This window comes from Schistocerca cancellata, chromosome 7, assembly GCF_023864275.1.
Source record: "Schistocerca cancellata isolate TAMUIC-IGC-003103 chromosome 7, iqSchCanc2.1, whole genome shotgun sequence".
NCBI classification, from domain to species: Eukaryota; Metazoa; Arthropoda; class Insecta; order Orthoptera; family Acrididae; genus Schistocerca; species Schistocerca cancellata.
The window spans coordinates 320,994,243-321,015,435 of NC_064632.1; the positions used below are offsets into that span (position 1 = coordinate 320,994,243).

Below are 21,193 nucleotides of genomic sequence, written 5' to 3' on the forward strand. Positions count from 1 at the left end.
AAACAAATGGTGAACTATGTTACATCTGCTTAGTGTGACTTATTGATGTATTGTGTGCCCCTGTACTCTGATAGTGCTAGTTGTCTTAGATCAGAGATTTAATTATCCTGAAGCAAAGAATCATCTATTTCAATATACCTTCTAGGACCTAAAACACAAAATACATGGTTACGGCACATCCGAATGGGTATGTTATTGGACTGAACTTTTTAGCATACGGAACCTCTTAGATACGGAACTCAGAATAAACGTGAGAAGATTTCATTATTCTGAAGCAAAGAATCCTCTATTTCAATATACCTTCTAGGACCTAAATCGCAAAATAGATGGTTACGGCACATCCGAATTGTTGTGTTATTGGACTGAACTTCTTAGCGTACGGAACTCAGAATAAACGTGAGAAAATGATTGGACTCAAAGGTAAATTATCACTCTTCTTCCCTCCACAACAATATATGCTTAATGTTTCCTACAATTTTTAGCTTTGGCCCGCATCTCGTGGTCGTGCGGTAGCGTTCTCACTTCCCACGCCCGGGTTCGATTCCCGGCGGGGTCAGGGATTTTCTCTGCCTCGTGATGGCTGGGTGTTGTGTGCTGTCCTTAGGTTAGTTAGGTTTAAGTAGTTCTAAGGTCTAGGGGACTGATGACCATAGTTGTTAAGTCCCATAGTGCTCAGAGCCATTTGAACCATTTTTTAGGTTTGAAATGTTTATGACATCTGTAAACTTCATCATCGTCACGTATTTATTATCCCTATCTATCAGGTTTGATATCATTAATTGAGTATTTCAATTGTTCATTGTTTGATCTTCGGTACGTTAGTAAATATTTTTTATTTGAGTCTCTTTAATTGGACAAGCGATCTAATTAAATTTAAAGGCTAACACATCTATAAAAAAAAACTTAAAATGGTTACATCAATATTTTGTAGCCCGTCATGTTCCTTCTTAAATCTTTTAGATCAAGGCAGAAAACGTAACGTTTCAACAAGGAAAACTGGTGTTGCAAAGGTTCTGCAACAAGAAAAACAGTATACTCAGAGGGAAACAGCTAAAACAACTTCGCAAAAATCAGTAACCTATGCAAGTCAAACATCAAAGAAAGGAAGGACTATCGTTTCTGATGTACAAAGAAGATGAGAGCGAAAGAGTAAATTGAATCTTGTCATTAAGCTGTTTTGTTAAAGGTGTTCTGATTTTAAATATGGTCTAAGGGTTGTAAATCTTTCACATTCTTCACAAATTACTGGTTTATGAGTGTTACTTTGTTTGCTTGTAAGACATTTTGGGTATAACTGTAAGTGTGTCAGGTTCAAATCCACGTCCGATCATCCAGATTTAGGTTTTCTGTAATTTCGATAAAAAGCTCCAGGTAAAGGACCGATTTACTTCCCCATCTTTGAAATAATGCTAGTTTGTGTCCCGTTTATAACGACCTCGTTGTCGATAGGAGGTTAATCCCTAAACTTTGTTCCTTGGTAAATTGTTTTGATGGTTACTGTAGGAAGTAAATTGTACAAATTTCGGCTGTTTGTAACACAGTCAATAGCTCCCGGCTTTCAAACCGACTTCTCAGTACTGCCACAACATATGCTGTATAATGAAACTGAATATCAATATTGGCGTAGAAAAACCAGTAATTCGAGTATCCGTCACAAAATACGGAAAAGTATTCGTATGGTCATTAATATCTGGATGTTGCTTTTCGGAACGGAGATGTAAGAACATGTATTCCCGTTTCTACGAGACCCCAAACCTGGAAGGATAAATTTTAATTACGTATTTCATCTGAAAGTTATAGTATGAGTAATTTATAGATTAAATCTTTCCACCGAAATATGTACTTCTGATTTAGCCACAACCAGAGCAAAGTTAAGGTCCAAAAGAAGGTTGGGAAATATGGGACTTATTTCATAGCGTCCAGTCGTGTGTCTTGTAGTGCGTCCTTTTATAGCGAAGATCGCTCGAACGGACCCACCCGTACTAAGTGAGACCACACCGTGGAACTGCAGCCCACCTTAAATAGCTCGTTAAATAAGTAAATAACACGAACATTGCTCCTCGAATTTAAAATAATATTTCCGTTCTCCATCGAACTAGGAATCTTACGCATGTGATGAGCATGTGATAATCACTCCACTACGGCAGCGAATGGTGACACACGCTTCCTCTCTCTCTCTCTCTCTCTCTCTCTCTCTCACCCACCCCCTCCCTCACTCCCTCCTTCACCGCGGGTTGAACCTGATTCGGATGTTCGTGATGGCTATCGTAGAATCACAGCCACAGAAGTGCAGCTAAAGCATACGTATAACATCTTTGAAATGAGAATGTAAACTTAATGTACAGTGAAGATGACATACAACGAGTACTGCAGCAGTATAACTACAGGGTTATTACAAATGATTGAAGCGATTTCACAGCTCTACAATAACTTTATTATTTGAGATATTTTCAAAATGCTTTGCACACACATACAAACACACAACAAGTTTTTTGTAGGCGTTCACAAATGTTCGATATGTGCCCCTTTAGTGAGTCGGCAGACATCAAGCCGATAATCAAGTTCCTCCCATACTCGGCGCAGCATGTCCCCATCAATGAGTTCGAAAGCATCGTTGATGCGAGCTCGCAGTTCTGGCACGTTTCTTGGTAGAGGAGGTTTAAACACTGAATCTTTCACATAACCCCACAGAAAGAAATCGCATGGGGTTAAGTCGGGAGAGCGTGGAGGCCATGACATGAGTTGCTGATCATGATCTCCACCACGACCGATCCATCGGTTTTCCGATCTCCTGTTTAAGAAATGCCGAACATCATGATGGAAGTGCGGTGGAGCACCATCCTGTTGAAAGATGAAGTCGGCGCTGTCGGTCTCCAGTTGTGGCATGAGCCAATTTTCCGCGGGCTACGCGTGAAACTTGCCCGCACGCGATCAACCGTTTCTTCGCTCACTGCAGGCCGACCCGTTGATTTCCCCTTACAGAGGCATCCAGAAGCTTTAAACTGCGCATACCATCGCCGAATGGAGTTAGCAGTTGGTGGATCTTTGTTGAACTTTGTCCTGAAGTGTCGTTGCACTGTTATGACTGACTGATGTGAGTGCATTTCAAGCACGACATACGCTTTCTCGGGTCCTGTCGCCATTTTGTCTCACTGCGCTCTAGAGCGCTCTGACGGCAGAAACCTGAAGTGCGACTTCAGCTGAACAAAACTTAATGAGTTTTTTTACGTATAAGTAGTGTGTCGTGACCATATGTCAATGAATGGAGCTACAGTGAATTTATGAAATCGCTTCAATCATTTGTAATAGCCCTGTACTTTTTACGACTCTACCGACCCTCAAAGACACAACATAACCTCCATTGCCCTTATTCTGTGGCAAAGCGTCTGTGCTCTTCACTAACACTAGCTATGTAACTAAACAGTTCTCCAATGGGATATGATGGTGTGAACCATCGAAACGCGAGTGCCAAATAAATACGTGGCTGACGCAGAAAACTGCTTTGTTTGTGTTTACCGCACAGAGATGTCCCCCGCTGAATGTCGTCAGGTGCCTTATACCTGCTGTTTGCGACGACATTTTAGATTTGTTTTTTGTGACAGAAGATTGAGTCAAGCCAAATAAAAACGGATTATTATCGAATACTATATTCATTAAGAAGCAGTTACAGATCTTGCAGCTGTTATCCTCTACCTTCATCTTATAGCTGATAAACTGCTATATCTCCCAGTAAGAAGATGATACTAGCATCTTGATCAAGGGCATGCAGATTACAAGTGAAACAATAACATAACGAGAATACGAATGGTTTTCAGGAAATAGTCTATTAAATTTCTCATATACATATTTAATGCAGACTCAGACAGCAAATTACAAGCTTCAAGCCCTTGAAATAGATATCGATGGTCAGAAAATGAATGGAACTTCACATAAAAGATTTCTAGGAGTACAAGTGGATAATAAATTAAGAGGGAATGAACATATTCATTACCTACTCAAGAAAGCCCAGTATACTTTGCATTAAAAGCTATTTTGACCTATGTTTACAGGGAAATTATTATGTTGTCATATTACGCATATTTCCACTCTGTGATCTCGTATGGTGTAATATTCTGGAGAAATTCTGCAGAATTGGAAAAGTTTTTTAAAATACAAGAAAGAGCTATGAGGTTCATCTGCGATGGTTCAAGTCGGTCGTGTTAGATACCTGTTCAGGAGACTTGGTATACTGACGCTGGTAAGTCTTTACATGTACTTATTCATCTATTAGTAACCAACAACAAAATTTTTTTCCAAACACTGCTATTCACAATCATAACACAAGGCAGAAACGAAGTATTCACAAAGACTCAGTGACTCCCAATATAGTTCAATTTAAGTTATGTAGGCAGGCATCGACAACCCTCATGTATTCAAAAGGAAACTGAAACAGTTTTTCATTAACCGTACTGTACATAATTTAAAGGAATTTCCAGAGCTATAAGGTTTGTAAAAGCTGTATTGCATTACAAATGATGTAATTTGAATGCCAATGTATGTAATATTGTTTATCTTGTATTTATATAGTTTACAGTATTTTTTTCTCTCTTTTACCCATGCACTATTGTATTCATTGACGCGTCCTACATCACAGTACAACCGTTGTAGAGAATGTAATTTAACAGAATGAAATAAGAATCGAATCAAGTCAGATGAAATCCGATTACACTCACTTTCCAGTCTGTCATTCAAATAAAGGTGAACATCTCCAACATCCGTTGACTGCAGTTCATGTTGCTCAGGGAATCAGACAGAGTCCATGTGAATCTGTAGCCAGTTATTCTTTGAAATGAAATTACCCTTTAGATGTCAGTGTGGCCGAGTGGTTCTAGGCGCTTCAGTCTGGAACTGCGAGACCGCTACGGTCGCAGGTTTGAATCCTGCCTTGGGCATGGATGTGTGTGATGTCCTTAGGTTAGTTAGGTTTAAGTAGTTCTAAGTTCTAGGGGACTGATGACCTCAGATGTTAAGCCCCTTTGTGCTCAGAGCCATTTGAACCATTTTTATATGTCACTTTTTTAAAAATTGATGAAAATTGACTGTTCAGTACATTTTCAACTCTAACGCCTCCACTACCGAATGGTCAAGTATCGCCAGCTTAGCATCTAACAATAGATGCGGTGTCTGTCATAAGGCTCCACTTAGCCAATCCCTATAATCCTGCACTAAAAGCTGCCCCCCTTTACTTTGCGTGCTAGTGATGCTTCACTGAAACTAAAACAAAACTTGAGTCATTACTGTCGACGGCTCGGTTCATCGCATCCGCTAGAGCGCGACATCAAGCTGCTATGTTTTTCTGGACTCGACCTTCCGAAGGGACGGAACGTGGGCGCTCGGTATAACGCAGCGAATGGTGCAGCAGCAGCAGCTCAGCCACTAAGGAAACTAAGCCAATGCCAGGACGACAGCTGTAATTATCAACAAGCACATGGCCGCGCTATCCACAGTGTCAGCGCCGAACATCAGGGACAACTGGTTCAAAAATGGTTCAAATGGCTCTGAGCACTATCGGACTTAACTTCTGAGGTCATCAGTCCCATAGAACTTAGAACTACTTAAACCTACCTAATCTAAGGACATCATACACATCCATTCCCGAGGCAGGATTCGAACCTGCGACCGTAGCGGTCGCGTGGTTCCAGACTGTAGCGCCTAGAACCGCTCGGCGACTCCGGCCGGCAGGGACAACTGGTAAGACGGAACAAGTCAAGTACAGCGCGTTCTACGTCTGTTGTAACTGCGTGACTGTAGCATGTCAGAGTGCGAGCGTTTTTCATGTGTCGTAGTTGTAAACACCTTCGCACGCGTCCTACTAAAACATGAAACCGACTGAGTCTTGCACGCTCTTGAATTAAGGCCCATTGGAAGAGCGTCAGCTAGTATGGACCATTGAGGCCAAAACTGGTATAAAACATTTGTTGTTGTTTTGAAATATGGTGCAACTGCGTAAAAACTTTGCCTGGACTTTTATTTTGATGCAAATGGTGAAAAAAGAAGACTTTTAACAAAAACGACACAGAGCAAGAAAATATTTCCCACGACTTAACAGTTCGAGATGTTAAAAGTGTTGGGTTATTAGGGCCATACAACAAAAAATAGGTTTTTAAACAAAAAAGGTGTGTTAGTGGTTCACCAATTAATTAATCTGTTTGTATATCAAAAGTACAAGATAATAAAAATCCCGTTTAAACAGCTTTTCAAGTTGTGGTCAACTGATCGTGGAACAACGCATTAAATATGTGGACTGAAGTGTTGTGTAAGATAGTTTTGTGTGCTTTTTTATACAGTAGTGACAGAAATCTTCCGGCAATTTCTTCTCTCTGTTAAAACTTTAGGAATTTTTAAATTTCCTGTCAAATCGTAAGCCGGCTTTTGAGACCCACTCATAGTTAACGGCATTAATCTGGAATCTAAATCTACTATGTGTACCACAGACACTTCTTCGTAATTTTCCTGAAATGGCTGTTTGAAGAACCGCCACTTGTGGTATCCTAGATGTCCGATGAACTCTTGAAATGATTTTAATCTTTGCAGTTTAAATCTAGGAAAATTAATACTCTCAGAAGTAGCCCTCTTCTTCATCTTGTGTTCCAAAACACTTGAAAGCGCTTGATTCATTGTAGTCTCAGACAGCCCTCCCTCCCTCTCCACCCAATCCCAGCAGGCTTGTTTTTCAATCTTGGCATCGCACCAAAAAGTTAAGTTTACTTATATACTCCTCACTACTTTGGGACAGTCCATACTACCCGGCTACCATTTTACATTAAACCATGGCTTGAACAGAAGCCGACGTGAGCGGTCAGAATTTCATTATTACGATACAATCTATACTACATACATATCAATACTAGTATGATGAGACGACTTCTTACCTTTAAAAATGTAGTCCTATGCTGAAAATTACACCTTTCAGCAGCTTAGACACTCAAAAACTAACAAAATTTACTTGTGAGACAATCTCAACAGGTACATCACTGAAGGTCTAGCAAATGTATAACATTTTGTTTTCTTATTTTTATGTATGAGAACAGGTTTCTCAATTTTTACTTTCGTGCGTGTCTGTGTTGTAATGTGAACTTGAACAGTGCAAGTGGTGTGCTTATGTAAACGCTATATGACAGAGTCGGCAAACACATCAGAAATTGTTCAGCAGTATTGCAATTACTTTTACCAAAAGTAATTAAAAATCCTAAAACTGTATGCTAAATGAGCTATCCTGTGAAATTCTGTATGATGCACTGCAGTGAACAGTGCTACAATGTGTGACGTCACAGTACGTTTCTTATGATTTGAACATACGAAACTGACAGAGTAAGTAAGAATTCAGCACAAGTTGAACTTTGAGAAACTAACTGTCCAGATCGTTCTATTACGATACCCTGTAAATTTACGTTCGCAAACTGACAAAATAAAATTCCAAATGGTAGATGTCAGACATCCGAATGTAACGCTCCATTCTAAAAGTAAGAATGTCTGCATGAGAAATGAATTCTGAACTGAATTTCACCTAAACTGACCCTGAAGATTATTTCGAAACAGGGTTGCCAACTTTAAAAGGAATCAAAACCCAACATCTCAAAAATGTAGTATTACTATTATCGTCATATCACTGTTATTATTATTATTCACAACACGTTTAACAGTTAATATATTATAGCTGCTACAACAAGAAGTATGCATTTATTTAACACGATACTCATTGTTAGAATTACGAATCCAGCCATTTCTGGGAGCGTATAGTATATCTGTTAGTTGTACTTCGAAATAATACTTTTTTCTGGCTTTACGACTTTAACAAGTTCTTTCTCGTTGTTGGATTTGACAAATTTAGCAAATTCAGCACATGTCCTACGGTAACTAAACCTGAACAAGTACTTCAGCTTTCTCCATTTCCAGTTTCAGTCTGTTTCTTTAATTGCTCCATATTTAGCACCACACTGAAACTCCTCTCTATAAACGCATTGGACGCTGGCACTGCTAGCATAGGTTGAACAACTTTCAGCAAATTGCGTGCTTTTCATCTCTTAAAAATGTCACCCATTTGTTTGAAATATTTGAGTCTGGTAAGTCCTTAATGAATGTCAAGACGTCATTCAGTGCACATATTTCAGAAAATAGTTCGTCACCGTTTCTATTTATGTTGAAATAATCTATAAGTTTCATTATGTTTTCCATTTTAAGAGGCTCTTCAAGATCTAACTGACTGCTAAGCTTGAAAATTCATTGTTCAGAGGTTTCAAACATTTGTCTTGGTATACAAGAATCCTCGTATAGACTTGCTGAGAGTCTCTGAAAAATTTTACTTTTTCTGATTGTCGACATTTCTTCAGCTCTTGTAATATCTTGAATACCAAGAAATTATTTATTCGTCTATTAATAATTTCTATATGCAACTTCATGAACACTGAATAGATTTCAGTTATCTGCATATAATCACCTTCCACGTGTTGTATGGTATTAAATAAATGGATAACATTGTGGACAAAATAAATGAAAATCTTCATCGCCCACTTCACTGTCGTTTTCATGGCCTACGAATATCGAAATCAGTTTGACCGTATTTACTTCAAGTGCTACCTCACCTGTTGATTGTTAATTTCAGTGCCGATAATTTCTCACGTTGGTCACCTTTTGTTTGTGATGGCGCTAGTGATTCCCATGTGTGTGTGTGTGTGTGTGTGTGTGTGTGTGTGTGTGTGTGTGTCTGTGTTATCTTTATGGAGTTTCTGTAAAAACCGAGGTTTTAAATTCGCTTGCACGGCTCTTACTTGCTGCAATTTCCCTTTGAAAATGGGAGGGTGTGGTCCTGTAGAAATATCTGCGGGTGCGACGACGTTACCCGGCAGCACCCCAGTAAGTTCTTTGAACATTGTATGCGCTGGTAGAAACTAAAGTCTCACATTGTTAGAGCCAGTTTAACATCACAGTTAGGAAACAGTAACATAATTCACAGTTATACATAGCCTTTCGAAGCGGGGTTGCCAATTGTCCAGTTTTAGACCGGATATTCCGGTTTATAAATAAAAGCTGTGGTGTGAGGCCGAACGTCCCGACCGGACATCAAAAGTTAGGTTTTGGACCCCCTTAAATTAGTCTAAATTCGTATTCAGTAATTTCATTTTTTTTAATTTTTTACAGAAGCCAAATAAATTTTTTTTTTTTCAGAAGCGAAATAATAAAATTTTTTTAAAGAAGACAAATAATGAACAAGGACTAACAAGTAAGTTAAACTTTTCAACTTCATTATTCTTTGGTTTCAATATTTTGTATCAGATTGTGTCAAGTTGGGAGAATAGTGGATCTTTCGCAACAAATTCCAATGTATTTAATATAAGTTGAAGTGTTCATGTGTTCGACAAGCCGTATCAAAGAGGTCAAAGAGGCTTATTATTTTTATTACACCTCGATGTCCATTCTCGTCCATTGACGTTAAGTCATTTGAAGACCGCTCCAGTAAGAACGAACTGGGAAAGACAGGCCAATTATATCTTGTATTTTCTTATCACAGTTCCAAGTGGACAATAAAGCAGAGCCCATGCATTTAGTTTGAAGTGTAAGTGTTAAAGACGGCATTGCGGAAACTGAGTGATAAGCTTCTCAAATGCAGCAACCTAAAATACAGCGCCGTGAGTGTCATTCCAACGACAAATGGCTACAAGTAACAGTAACTAGGACGCCTCCTTCTTCAAGGTGCCACAACAAGTTCACTCGCTTTCGCTATCACCTTCTTTAATCTGTTTTATGACATCGGGCCTCTCCACAAACCTTTCAGTCGGTGATATTCTCTCAAAGCAGCACTGTAATTGCTGCAGTTCACATAAAACAGTTTCACTAATGGCGCACAGTCTGTCTTCTCGATAGCCATATATTCATTCACGTCATGATTTGTCAGATGACAGGGTGGATATCACACCGACGTACAGTATACAGCACAAGATTTGCACCTGGTGCCCTCAACTGGAAATAATTTATTTTTAAGCGTAAATCGATTTCTCATTAATGGATTAGAATATCTACCATTATCTACGATAATTGCAGCCCACAGTGGACCTCTGTGAAGATCTGTACTTTTAACTATAACTATCCGATATTATATGCAAGACAGAAAATCAGAGAAATACGGGAAGATCTTACAGAATGTGAAAAAAAAGAAAAGAAAACCTGTATGAGTGATTAATATAGGTATTTTAATTTTTCTTCACTCTGTTGATTTGAAATGTTGGAAACAGTCTCAGGGCCTTCGATAGGTTCCAAAAACCCCTTTAAAGCCGATTATGCACGCAAAGAAATCCATTCCACTAATCGTAATATTGTATGTACTTGTAGAATTTTGCACAGAGCATAACTTAATCATAGCCAACACTTGGTTCAAGAATCATAAAAGAAGGTTGTATACCTGGAAGAATCCTGGAGATACTAGTAGGTATCAGATAGATTATATAATGGTAAGACAGAGATTTAGGAACCAGGTTTTAAATTGTAAGACATTTCCTGGGGCAGATGTGGATTCTGACCACAATCTATTGGTTATGAACTGCAGATTGAAACTGAAGAAACTGCAAAAAGGTGGGAATTTAAGGAGATGGGACCTGGATAAACTGAAAGAACCAGAGGTTGTAGAGAGTTTCAGGGAGAGCATAAGGGAACAATTGACAGGAATGGGGGAAAGAAATACAGTAGAAGAAGAATGGGTAGCTCTGAGGGATGAAGTAGTGAAGGCAGCAGAGGATCAAGTAGGTAAAAAGACGAGGGCTAATAGAAATCCTTGGGTAACAGAAGAAATATTGAATTTAATTGATGAAAGGAGAAAATACAAAAATGCAGTAAATGAAGCAGGCAAAAAGGAATACAGACGTCTCAAAAATGATATCGACAGGAAGTGCAAAATGGCTAAGCAGGGATGGCTAGAGGACAAATGTAAGGATGTAGAGGCTTGTCTCACTAGGGGTAAGATAGATACTGCCTACAGGAAAATTAAAGAGACCTTTGGAGAGAAGAGAATCGCTTGTATGAATATCAAGAGCTCAGATGGCAACCCAGTTCTAAGCAAAGAAGGGAAGGCAGAAAGGTGGAAGGAGTATATAGAGGGTTTATACAAGGGCGATGTACTTGAGGACAATATTATGGAAATGGAAGAGGATGTAGATGAAGACGAAATGGGAGATAAGATACTGCGTGAAGAGTTTGACAGAGCACTGAAAGACCTGAGTCGAAACAAGGCCCCGGGAGTAGACAACATTCCATTTGAACTACTGATGGCCTCGGGAGAGCCAGTCATGACAAAACTCTACCATCTGGTGAGCACGATGTATGAGACAGGCGAAATACCCTCAGACTTCAGGAAGAATATAATAATTCCAATCCCAAAGAAAGCAGGTGTTGACAGATGTGAAAATTACCGAACTATCAGTTTAATAAGTCACAGCTGCAAAATACTAACGCGAATTCTTTACAGACGAATGGAAAAACTGGTAGAAGCCGACCTCGGGGAAGATCAGTTTGGATTCCGTAGAAATGTTGGTACACGTGAGGCAATACTGACCTTACGACTTATCTTAGAAGAAAGATTAAGGAAAGGCAAACCTACGTTTCTAGCATTTGTAGACTTAGAGAAAGCTTTTGACAATGTTAACTGGAATACTCTCTTTCAAATTCTGAAGGTGGCAGGGGTAAAATACAGGGAGCGAAAGGCTATTTACAGTTTGTACAGAAACCAGATGGCAGTTATAAGAGTCGAGGGGCATGAAAGGGAAGCAGTGGTTGGGAAAGGAGTAAGACAGGGTTGTAGCCTCTCCCCGATGTTATTCAATCTGTATATTGAGCAAGCAGTAAAGGAAACAAAAGAAAAATTCGGAGTAGGTATTAAAATTCATGGAGAAGAAGTAAAAACTTTGAGGTTCGCCGATGACATTGTAATTCTGTCAGAGACAGCAAAGGACTTGGAAGAGCAGTTGAACGGAATGGACAGTGTCTTGAAAGGAGGATATAAGATGAACATCAACAAAAGCAAAACGAGGATAATGGAATGTAGTCAAATTAAGTCGGGTGATGCTGAGGGAATTAGATTAGGAAATGAGACACTTAAAGTAGTAAAGGAGTTTTGCTATTTAGGGAGTAAAATAACCGATGATGGTCGAAGTAGAGAGGATATAAAATGTAGACTGGCAATGGCAAGGAAAGCGTTTCTCAAGAAGAGGAATTTGTTAACATCGAGTATAGATTTAAGTGTCAGGAAGTCGTTTCTGAAAGTATTTGTATGGAGTGTAGCCATGTATGGAAGTGAAACATGGACGATAACTAGTTTGGACAAGAAGAGAATAGAAGCTTTCGAAATGTGGTGCTACAGAAGAATGCTGAAGATAAGGTGGGTAGATCACGTAACTAATGAGGATGTATTGAATAGGATTGGGGAGAAGAGAAGTTTGTGGCACAACTTGACTAGAAGAAGGGATCGGTTGGTAGGACATGTTTTGAGGCATCAAGGGATCACAAATTTAGCATTGGAGGGCAGTGTGGAGGGTAAAAATCGTAGAGGGAGACCAAGAGATGAATACACTAAGCAGATTCGGAAGGATGTAGGTTGCAGTAGATACTGGGAGATGAAGAATCTTGCACAGGATAGAGTAGCATGGAGAGCTGCATCAAACCAGTCTCAGGACTGAAGACCACAACAACAACAACATACTCAGTTTAATGCACGCCATGCGAAATGATGTTAGATCGATATCTTGTTACAATATAGTGTCAATTAACAACATACTTAGCATACTGCTAGTAGAACTGTTTTGTACGCTAAACGTGAGAAAATCCGACTTCTACTAGGCACCGTTTAGTTAGTGCTTCAGCACTTCCTGTACTATCTTCGGTGGCTGTTGCTCACTACTCTTCCTGTAAATTATTATGACATGTTAGTATTACGTGGAGATTATATGAATTTCAGATTAAAACGATTTTCATGTTCAAAGGAGCGATAATATGGTGTTGAATACTTTACATACACAGCTGAAAACGTATGTCACAAAGCTGAGGCATTAGACTAAATGTTTTACGTTTATGCTATGCTGAAAATTAAGGCTAGAATAGTAGTTTGGAAATGAGATAGTTACAAAGTTGTGCATTTATCTTACAGGACGATGGTGGTTATTTATGTCTATAGTATTATATCTATGTTAAATAACGTGATATAATATGGCGATTTTCAATCTTAAATGGACGAAAAACAGAAAAATAGAAAACGTCTCGTTATTTGCAAATGAGACACTGTAGAATCCATCGTGGATATTAAACTATCAGCATACATAACCGATAGCGTCACGTGAGGAGCGTAAACAACTATATAGCTGTCTTATTTCCAAATTAGTATCCTAGGGCTAATTTTCAGTATAACACAGACGTACAACTAATAGTGCCTCTGTGTCCTTAGCTGCATACATAAACCAACGTAAAATAATTTAACTCCTAATTATCTCTCCTGTGCACATGTAAATAGTTTCAAGACGAAATTCATAAAACCTCCACATATTGTTAACAGGTCATAAGAATTTTCGTAAAGGGTAATAAATAAAACACCGCTGAATATAGCACAGAAAGTACTGAAACATATTTGGGTAAAACAGAATTAATCAAACGATGCCTTGCATAACGTGGAGTTTTCTCCAATTTTCCTCAGCAATCACGGAAAATAAGCAGACTTATATCACCCAAAAGACGTTTATTCATTGAATTCCACGTTGCGTACCAGTTGTCTATCGTCAGACTGCAGTGCGACGAGGGAATGTCGTGTTTGCTTTATACACTTCAGAACTACGTACCTAATGCAGCGGAGCGACATAAGCATGTTTCGTTTCAATCCCTTAAATGTTGCATAAAGTTCCTGAAGATATTCAGGCACTCTATAATAATTACTTCTCTTCACATCTCCATCCCAGTACCTATGAATGCGGTAGTGAATATGATCCAGAGGATAACACAGACGTGTCACATGCTTCCGGTGGTTACAGTACTTGGCTGCGTCACCATTAAGTTGCAAGTTTATTTTTTATTATCATATGCTGATAGGACTGGTTACCTCAGTTTCCTGATTATTTTGAGGTAACGATATTGTAATGTGCCTTTTATTTCACGCCTCGTGTTCTTTCGAAGCAATACCGTTTTCTCTTGAGACAGTACTCACAGGCTGTCTATGTCTCTTTATATTTCACAGATTGTATATTAGGATCGCCAGCCTCACTTTACCTTCGAAACCTCTTGATACAAGGGCTCTCAAGCTGCTATTCTTAGGCCCTGTGGGCCTGTGAATCCATCAATCTCGAAGATCTGTGGTTCGTTCGTTGTGTTTGAGAAATGTAAGAATTTTACCAGAAAACAATTTGGTCACAGTAAAAAATAAAAATATGTGTTGTTGTTGTTAATGTTGTGGTCTTCAGTCTGAAAACTGGTTGGATGTAGTTCTACAGGCTAGTCCACCATATGCAAGCCTCTTCATCTCCGAATAAGTACTACAAGTCACATCCATTTGAATCTGCTTACAACACTTCTTTCCTTTACGAACCTGAAGATTCGTCAATGCCTATCAACTAATCCTTCCTTTTAGTCAAGTTGTGACAGAAATTTCTTTTTTCCAAAATTTGATTCAATACGTCCTCATTAACTATTTGATCTACTCACCTAATCTCCTGTGTTCTTCTGTAGCAAAACCTTCAAATTTTCTATTCGCTTTCGTCTCAACTGCTTATCTTCCACGTTTCCATCACGTACAAGGCTACACACCAGATAAATACATTCAGAAAAAACTTCCTAACACTTAAATTTATATTCGATGTTAACAAATACGTCATTTATCAAAAATACTTTTCTTGCCGTAGTCAGTTTGTGTTTTATATCCTCAGTACTTTGACCATCTTCAGTTCTTTTGTTACCCAAGTAGCAAAACTCATCTACTAATTTTAGTGTCTCATTTCCTAATCTAATTCCCTTAGTCTAGTCTGATTTAATTAAAAACGTAATGGAACGAAAAGGATAGACTACCTTCAGCGAAGGTAGCACACGAATAGATGTTTATTTACGGTTCTCTATATCAGTTGAAGCCGTTGCCTTGTTATCAAAAGGTGGTTGCAATCTACACAGTGTCTTACAAAAATTACATTGTACAAGTTACTTAATTTTTTACTTCAATTTATCGCTAACAATACTTTTCAGAAAACTTGTTATCAAAACCAATAAGAAAACAAAAACCAGTAACTTATCAAACTCAAACTTTTGATATGAGTCCAAACAGAAGTAGGAAATACCGTATATTTACTTTAACACTAGTGATTCGTGTCCAGTTAACAAGACAAAATTAGCGCAAAGCTTACGACAGCCACTGCAGTCCTGGAAACTTATTTAAGTTTTAGCCTGTCCCTTCCCAGTCTGCATTCGAAAATTCTGCTATCCTGTTCTGTTACTGCATCACTTCCCAAGTCAGGATACCTCATACTTTCCCCCACCCCTCTTCCCCCAAACATCATTCACTTAATACAGATCGAAAGTTTCTTATACGCTGGTCGTGTAGAATCCGAGTATTTTGAGCTCAAAGTATGACATTTTTCTACAAATTGATCCCTAGTTATTTAGAAAATATTTTATTTAGCTTGTGCTGGTCGTATTTTTTCACTACAAGCTTGTTTCGATTAGTATGCAATTATCAAGCGTACCTATTGATGTTACATTCAATATAGCTTACTTGTTTCACGAATCTTCTTTCGTCTAGGTGGAGTGAAGTTCATAACCCATCTTGAAGCGGATATTTGACTGGTTACAAGTTGTACGAATCATATCATTTCGTCTGTATAGATTAATATTTTTTACAGATAAAATGACAGTTTTCGCTCCTACGGTGCTTTATGTTATAAGGAAAATCGTATCTCTCGGGCTCAGAGTTTGCGGTTTTATGTTGTAGGTATTATAACTTTGTTGTTAACTTTTGTTAAACGTTGTTTGTTCTTTTCTTTGTACTTCATGTGGTTTTTATTCGTCGTCTTTACAACAAAGTATTCTCAAATTTATTTATTTATTTATTTTTCCAGATCGGTTTCCTCGATGAGAACGTCGTTGCTACGTTAATTCGTATGGGTGTAAATTTCCGTTTTTTCCAAAACGTTCATGGTAGCGTCTTTAGGTTCAGTATGTAGAATTTTTAAACTATTTTCGGTGTGTTATGTTGTGTGGTTTTGCTTCTTTGAATGTAAGTAAAAGCTTGTTTGGTTGATTTTACAGTTTGACGCGCATTTTTCAATTAGAATTGTAATGTTTTCCATGGGGCAGACGGGAAGAAACTTTACAATTCGATTTATAGGACCTACAGGAAACTGTGAAAGTGACCAGTCACGATTCTGCTTACACCTAAAGAACTAAAACTACACAGTAGAACCGATTTGAAATCAAAAAATTATTTAGAAAACCTTATTGAAATTTTCAAGAAGGAAAACGGGTGAAAATCACATGATACACAGAAACAACAGAAACCTTTGACGGTAGCGAACAACGAAATTCCAGTATCTATGATATATAGCCTCCATCTCTGACATTCAATGATACGATTTACTCTGTTTACAAAAAGCATATCAGGATCGATAATTGTCATTTTATGTGTCAAAAATGGCATTCTGTACGGACTAAATTACGTGATTCATGTAACTTGTTACCAGAAAAATATCCATTCCAAGATCCATTATGAACGTCACTCCATCTAGACGCAAGTAATGTATAAAATAAATTTATATGAAACAGACAAAGACGTAAGTGAGCTATATCAATTTCAATATTAACAGGTACACTTGACAATGGCACATCTGAAACACATGCGTTCCTCACTCCTTTCCCAATACTTTTTCCCCTCCTAGAGTACCCTCTGCTTCCTACTACCTACCCTAAAAGTAGGTGATCGAATGCCTCGGAATTGTTGGTTATAATCATCTAAAATTGGTATATATGTTCTTTTCTGGAAAGTTTGAATATTCCGTTAGCAATGGTTGCACACTATTTGCTAATAGTGCCCAATGACTGAATGTTTGGTTGCTGCCAAGCTACCATGATGTACTGTAGCGAACACCAACTCTCTGTCATTTTGTGGTAAAATAACTGACTTATTTTAATCACGTATCAAAAATATTATTTACTGGTGCACAATGTGAGGCCAAACCACGGCACTGTCTGCGAAGTCCAGCAGTGCGTCATCTTAACAAAGGGTGAAATACTGTGGATTCAGTCATGTGCCCCAATACTCTGCAGAAATACTGATTTAGTCCTGACCACTGGTGCTCAAATTGCTCACCAGTCGAAGAATAACTACAATTCCTTAGTGATAAAACAACGGCAAGCGAACACAGGTCGCGACTGTTCACCAATACACAAATAAATATAAGTCCTGAGCGTGGATAATACACAAAAAATTCGAACACCCGAACAGTAGACACTGCTCAGAAATGTTCCTGGACCATAAGTCGAGAATCTACCTAAGACACCACGAAATAAAACCAGAGTCCAGACTGCGACTGAACACATAAATCTTGATGTCTGGAAATTGGTCAGACCAATAATGCCACTCCCTTTGCAAACCACTATGCAAGTAAGTTTCTCCACTTGACTGCAAAGTATTGAATAGTATGCTCATTATTGAATGAGAGGCTGATGACCTCACTTCTGCAAATATCAGAAGAATTAACTGGGTTTATTCGGGGCAAGCGAACCCGGGAGCGGATCCTAAATATCAGGTAGCCCACAGAGAAGGTAAGGGAATGTAATATCAAGATGTTTATGTGCTTCTTGGATTACAAGAAAACTTACGACAAGGTGAAATTATCAGTGCCACAGACTACCCTCATCGTGATGGGTACACCGACATACCTGATATATGTGATCCGGCAACTGTACATTTCGAACTCAGAGAAAGTAGGAACCAATAACACCTTCTCAGAAAACTTTTCTGTTAAATCAGGGGTGAGACAAGATTGTGTTCTGTTCCCACTGTTGTTCAGTAGCAGAGAATATGGCCTTCAAGTTAATAACACAAAGATTAAATTAATGATTGTAGATCGTGCTAATGGCAACAGAACTGACATCTTAGGAATTGCAAGCTACTAGATCGTCAGTCGCTTCGAGTATTTAGTGTGTTTTATCACTCATACTGGAGATTAAGAGCCTGAGACGCGTAGGCGCATTTGAGTTGCAAGTAATTCTACAGAAAAACTTGTTCACATCTGGAAGGAGACGTCCATCACTTCCGAGACAAAGCTCATAGTCGTCTGAAGTCTAATCTTCCCTATTGCAACCTATGCAGCAGAAACTTGGACGATGAAGACGGCGGATCGTCTTAGGACTGATGCTTTGGAAATGTGATGCTCTAGAAGATTACTTTGAATACCACGAATGGTACATCGAACTAATGAACTGAGGCAGTTCGGCGTCATCACAGGACTGTCGACTGTTATCAACCAAAATAAGTTGAAATATTTTGGTTACATTGACAGAAGATAAGAGGCAATGGGAGAAAATTCACAGAGGAAAAAGTCGGTGGCTGAAGACCTAGAGGGGGCTCACCATTGCAGTGGACATACCAAATTAACAGCCTGACCGAGATGGGCTGGAAGCAAGCAAGTCACCATACCCAAGAGAGAGCATCGTGCAGGCAGGTCGCCAAGAGGCTTACCACGTCACGCCACTACACAATTGCACGGTGTTGTAGTAAAGAGAGATATAGCATTTCAACGGTGGAAAATGCAAAGGGGGGACGAGTGACGGTGTGGAGGCATTACGTAACTCGAAACCCATTTCGTATTCACGCACACTACGTTGTCGAGCTCCGTTGTTTTTAATAACAAGAAACTACTCTTGGAATTGAAAAATATGTTTCCGCCCGGGATCGAACCGGGGACCTTGCGCGTGTGAGGCGCACGTGATAACCACTACACTACGGAAACAGACGCTGCTGGTCTTCGAGGACAAGATAGACACGGAAATTTACACTGCTTCCCCCCCTCCCCCCTCTATCTCTATCTCGCCACACCCCTCCTTCCCCTCCACCGCCCCCCCCCATCGCCACCACCTGCTTTCACTACCACAGCGAGCTGGAGCAGGTTCGGACGCGCGTGGTGCAGTTATCCCGACACCTCACTTAGGAATCTGAGACGCAGATGCAGCGTAAATAACACAAACACACACACTGACACGCAAATAATACTTTACTTGACTGTTACTCCTCTAAAAGTCGTCAGATGTCATATCGTCGCTGTTTGTGACAATATTTGAGACTTTTTTTAAACTATATAAGTGTAGTCGGGCCAAATAAAGATGGATTCTTATCGAACAGTGCATTTGTTATAAAGCGGGAATATAGTTATTGCGCTAGAGCCTAATGTACTGTACCTTCATCATCACAGAGTTGAGAAATAGCTCAAACCACAAGGACTTGTTTTATTACGCTTCATTTGCAGTCTGTCACTCATATAAAATTCTGTTTTATTCGCAATTGTCTTGATTATATTTGCTCTGTGTTTGACACATAACTGGTTTCAGGTTACTTAAAATCAAAAGCATGAGCAGGCGCGACAGGTGAATTTAATCGACGACGATGAGCGCTCGATGACGATTTTTCGCAGCAATGTACTAAGAATATTTTTTTATTTTATTGCCTTTATCTGTCACTTTTTAATATTTTATAACTTTTCATTTTTAATCGTTATCTTATCTTTAACTCATATCATAAATCCTCCAAATTGACTGAGACAATTGTGAATAAAGAAGCACTTGTCTAAGCAAATCCCGTGCTCTATTCCGACAATTTCAAATTTCATTGACTCTCGATAAAGTGAATATTGATCTCAAGTGTTCCTTGTCTGCAGTTCATGTTGACCAGGGAGTCATGTACCGCATTCATGTAAACTTCTATTTGTGAATACAGTTGTGTAGGAAGCTAAAAAAAAAAAAAAAAAAGAAATGGATAAAACGAAAGAAACACAAAATAGGAACACCTTTTGTTTCGTTACTTTGAGGACAATAATTTTGTAACCTATACGTTTACAATAGATCACATTTACAAAGCTGTTCGAAATTTGCAGCGCTTGCTCGAATGCAACTTTAACATCTGTCAATCACCCCTTCACACCCAAGCCCAACCGCTGCACATGCCGTGGGCTACGTCATCTGGTGACGCCACATGTTCAACATTTCTCAATTTATTTTGGGGCATTTCCTTACATTTGCGAGCCCAGGTATCTTATACTAAGTACACTCGCATTCGGGAGGACGACGGTTCAATCCCGCGACCGGCCATCCTGAATTAGGTTTTCCGTGATTTCCCTAAATCGCTCCAGGCAAATGCCGGGATGGTTCCTTTCAAAGGGCACGGCCGACTTCCTTCCCCGTCCTTCCCTAGTCCGATGAGACCGATGACCTCGCTGTCTAATCTTCCCCAAAACAACCCCTACTAAGTACACTACTGGCCATTAAAATTGCTACACCAAGAAGAAATGCAGATGATAAATGGGTATTCATTGGACAAGTACATTATACTAGAACTGACATGTGATTACATTTTCACATAGTTTGGGTGCATAGATCCTGAGAAATCAGTACCCGGAACAACCACCTCTGGCCGTAATAACGGCCTTCATACGCCTGGGCATTGAGTCAACCAGAGCTTGGATGGCGTGTACAGGTACAGCTGCCCATGTAGCTTCAACACGATACCACAGTTCATCTAGAGTAGTGACTGGCGTATTGTGACGAGGCAGTTGCTCGGCCACTATTGACCAAACGTTTTCAATTGGTGAGAGATCTGGAGAATGTGCTGGCCAAGGCACATTTTCTGTATCCAGAAAGGCCCGTACAGGACCTGCACCAAGCGGTCGCGCATTATCCTGCTGAAATGTAGGGTTTCGCAGGGATCGAATGAAGGGTAGAGCCACGGGTCGTAACACATCTGAAATGTAACGTCCACTGTTCACAGTGCCGTCAATGCGAACAAGAGGTGACCGTGACGTTTAACCAATGGCACCCTATACCATCATGCCGGATGATACTCCAGTATGGCGATGACGAATACACGCTTCCAATGTGCGTTCACCTCGATGTCACCAAACACGGATGCGACCATCATGATGATGCAAACAGAACC

General features: G+C 39.4%; 1 non-coding gene across 1 annotated transcript; it reads right to left on the reverse strand.

The window, feature by feature from the left end:
- Positions 1 to 18,925: 18,925 nt before the first annotated feature.
- Trnav-cac (transfer RNA valine (anticodon CAC)) lies at positions 18,926 to 18,998 on the reverse strand. The gene has a single exon. It is a non-coding gene; the product is annotated as a tRNA-Val (tRNA).
- Positions 18,999 to 21,193: the final 2,195 nt, after the last annotated feature.